The sequence below is a fragment of the Orycteropus afer genome, unplaced genomic scaffold, assembly GCF_000298275.1.
Source record: "Orycteropus afer afer isolate SDZICR_OR568_19922 unplaced genomic scaffold, OryAfe1.0 scaffold00087, whole genome shotgun sequence".
Taxonomy (NCBI): domain Eukaryota; kingdom Metazoa; phylum Chordata; class Mammalia; order Tubulidentata; family Orycteropodidae; genus Orycteropus; species Orycteropus afer.
In genome coordinates this window covers 4798588-4803065 of record NW_006921674.1, presented here as the reverse complement: position 1 = coordinate 4803065, position 4478 = coordinate 4798588, and positions in this window count along the sequence as shown.

Here is a 4478-nt window from a genome sequence, read left to right as displayed (position 1 = left end):
TTCATTTAAAAATCAAGTACTGAACACAGAATTAGACATGGTCCCTGCGCAGTGGGTTTCATAATCTACAATAGTAGCTTGATTTTCTTTCCACTCAAACTTTATATCAGAGCACACACTCTATAGGAACTTGTTTACTATTGCTAAGATAGACTTTTGTGCCCTGATAGACCAGTTCACAGTCCTTTGAAAAACCAGGACCCTGGGCATGCTGGTAGGCCAGGCACAGTGACATGCACTTATATCAAATAAAGGAGAGTTCTGTGTCAAGAATGGAATTCTAATAATGATTTGTGTTTATTCTAGTTTTCTACTTAAGAAAGCTTGCTAGAAACCGAGTCAACTTTACTTCTGAAGTTGTGCAAATTTATAAACCTGCTACCAAACCAAAAACCAAACTCACTGCCATTGAGTTGATTTTGAGTCATGGCGATTCTCATTGGTTTCTGAGGCTGTAAATCTTTACAGAAGTAGATTGCCCCATCTTCCATCCATGGAACGGCTGTTGGGTTTGAATCACTGACCTGGTTAGCAGCCAAATACCTTAACCACTATGCCACCAGAGCTCCTTTATACAGTAAATATTTGTTGGAAGGTAGAGAAAATTAAAAATAAGTATTTTATATTTAAAATCATCACATGGTTAATTTATAACCTAAAATTATAAAGTGTTGAACATCTAAAACATAAAAAAGTAATTTTTTTGTAATTTATTTACATACATAAACTCTCACATCTCTGTCCAATGGTCTCAGAAATCATTCAACCCCATGAACACTTCTTTCATCACTTTCTTGGACTTTATTCTGTCCAGGAATTTATTATTGAGTTATACACCACCAGAGCTCCCATATGTATAATATAGATAATATATATTAAAAATGTACTTGTTCAGCCTAAGTGGAAAAAATGAGAAATTTCACATATCAAAGATCTACAATATTCCAAATAGGATTTTGTGGGTGGAACAAACAGTTAATGTGCTCATCTGTTAACTGAAAAGTTGGATGTTTGCGTCCACCCTGAGGGACCTCAGAAGAAAGGGCTGGGTGATTACCAAAAAATGAGCCATTGAAAACCCTATGCAGCATTGCTCTACTCTGACACATATGAGGTTGCCATGAGTCTGAATTAACAGAAATTTTATAAAAGTATATATATATGTATATATATATTCCTATAAGCTCATTATTGTAAAAAGTCAAGGAAAGATTTATATATGAAAGGAAAATACCTTTGTTGGTTACCAGGGGTGGGAGAGGGGAGGAGGGAACACTGCAAAAAAAAAAAAAAAAAGTATATATATTCCAAATATTGAGCCAAAAAGACAAAAAACAAACTCACTACCATTAAGTCAATTCCAACCAAATAAGTTAATTCATCCTCTCAACAAATATTAAGTACTTTACTATGAGGCCGGTATCATTCTAGGTGCTGGCATTATAGCAGTGAATAATCGAGAAATGCGCTTGGACTCATGGATTAAGTGGAAGGGTTAGGAGTAGTGGTAAGTGGTAGGAGTAGGGAAGAGCAACATAAAATAAATGACTATATAATATGATGTTTGGTTATGACCTATTTTCATTTCATTCTCAGTACAATATCACAGTCTGGCTATTTTTTAAATAAGAAAATTTTAAACTAGAGGTATCATCTAACTTCTATCTAGAGTCATGCTGTAATGTGGTAGTAGTTTAACCTATACCCTTCTGACTGGGAATTCCTCATTATTGCCATTTACTTATATTAGGAAAATAATCAGAAGACAAATTAATTCTAGGCTCATACACTATAATCAATTAAAAAAAATGGAAGGGAAATGAGGAAAGAACATAAACCAACGAAAAAAGAAACTTTCTGTGGAAAAGCCATAAGAATATGGCTTATGTATGTCCTAATATTGGGAGTACAACTTACCAAGGACCCTGCTGCTGCCCTATGAAATCCATGCTGGCATTTGCACTGAGGCCATACTTTCTATGGCTGCTTCTAGCCGGTGATAAAGTCCAACAAAGATATTATGATACTCTCATTGCTGGGAGACATGTGAATCCTCTAATGACTTTGGTGTGAAGACTCCCCAAACGGCTTGCTGAAACTTCCTTAGACAGCATCACAGTCTAGGACATTTTACTCTCTCACTCTTTCACTCATATTTCAGACTGCTAGGCTCTACCAGTCTTTTCTGGCTCTCTTTTCAGATTATCTCTCACAGTTGTGTTTTTCTAATAAAATATTTTCACATTTAATCTCATCTTGGTATCTACTTCTTGGAGGACCTAGATAAGTGATAGAGTAGTCTGATCAAACAGTTGATAAGATGAATATTTGACACTGGCCCTTTTGCCACAGAGATAGCAGGTACAGAGGACAGCATCCTAGTTAACACATGAAGCAGGTCATGAATTGTCCATGACACAATAGAAGCTTAATTTGCTAAAGATTTCACCAAGGGTGACCTGGAAAAATATCTGAATGGAGCAAAATACTACAGCAAAATGATGATGCAGACATTTGGGAAATGTGAGAATGAGGAAGGTAATCTCTACAAAAACAGTGGAGTTGGAGTCCCTTTAGAATAATAATGAAAGTCTGATTTTTTTTTTTTTTAATTTTTAATGTGATTTGGGTGAAAGTTTACAGAGCAAATTCACTTTCCATACGGCAGCTCACATACACTTTGTCTCATAACATTGACTGCAATCTCCCACAATGCAACAATTCTATTTATGTTGCTAAAGCTAATGTTGTAGTAAAAGAAATTACTTTTGATTACTTTCATTTACTATGTTACGTATATTTTTCTTTGTTAACCAAGCTATCCAGCATTATTGCCAATGCAACAAAAGTTATACTGAATGCTGTTACTTATTAATACAAATTTTTCACATGAAACAAAGATAATTTTTTAACCTACATAAAGATTATTAGGATTTATGGAATAGTCTCTCAGATTAAGATTCAGTAGTATGTAAAGGTATATAACTGTGTGTGTATAGTATATATGTATCATGTGTATAGGTATATACATATGTGTGTGTGTATATATATGTATTTAAACACACACACACACATATATATTGTGATGCAGTGGTTAAGGCATTTGTCTGCTAACCAAAAGTTTGGTGGTTCAAACCCGCCAGTTGCTCCGTGGAAGAAAGATGAGACAGTCTGTTTTCATAAAGATTTACAGATTTGGAAACACTATGGGGTTGCTATGAGTCAGAATTGATTTGGTAGCAGTGAGTTTAGTTTTTGTATGTATATATACTACTTAATCTTGATCTGAAAAATGATTTCCATAAATCATAAAATTTTTATGTAGGTTTTAAAATCATCTTTTTTCATGTGTGAAATTTGTATTAAATCACATCATTCAAACCTACATCAAGATTATAGATATATATAGGAATATATCTACCACTCATCTGTCATTTTGTTGTACTGTGGTTCAGTTGTGTGTGTTGCTGTGATGTTGAAAGCTATGTTGCTAACAGTTCAAATATTAGCAGGGTCACTCATGGTGAATAGGTTTCAGAAGAGCTTCAGACTAAGAGAGACTAGGAAGAAGGACTTGGTAATCTCCTCCAAAAAAACTAGCCAGGGGACTTCCAGTAAGATGGCAGACAAGGCAGAAAGACTGCACAGACCCTCTTCAACAAAGAAAAGGGAAACCAGTTAACACAGACATAGAAGATAATCCTGGACCCCTGAGACTTGAAGGATGTAGAAGTGGACTAAACCTCAACTAGCAGAAGAATTTGTATGAAAATGCCAAAAAAAAAAAGGAGACATATAGAGCTGTGGACTGGCAACGATCACGAGCGATCCTCACAGCATGGCACAGACAGCTTGGAGAGTGCTGAGTCTGGTAGGACCTAAGAATTAACCTAAAAATCAGTCCTACTGCATGGAGGACTGCTCTGGTGGCTGGTGAATAAAAGAAGCAGCAAAGAGGAGGGCGGGCTGAGCTGTGGACTTTTACCTGTCTGGAGGGTGCAGCCATTTTGAATGTTAACAAGCAGCTTGACAATTTTGGATATTTAGAGAGAAAGCACTCTCCCAGATTCCAGGGCTTCAGAACAGATTCCACTTGTCAGTAACCCCAAGGACACTCCAGACCCGGACTACGGAAAAGGTGCGACATTACCCTTTTTACTCTTATACTCCACACCCACTTGGTGAACAGAGTTGTGGCCATTCCCCACTCCCACCCACCTTCTGGGCCCACAGGAACTCCATCCCAGTCTGTGTGCTCTGATGGACCTGGGTGCCCTGCCCTGCCCTCCCCCGATTCTTTTTCTTTTTCTTTTTTTTTATTCTTCTCTTTCTTTTTTCTGATTATTAGTTTGCTTGTTTTTGTCTGTTTTAAAACTATTATTATTATTAATACTTTTTTCCTTTTTACCATTATTTCTTATTTTTCCCCTCTCAGGTCCTACTTTTCAGCTTTTTTTCTTTTCCCTGTTCCTGGTTGA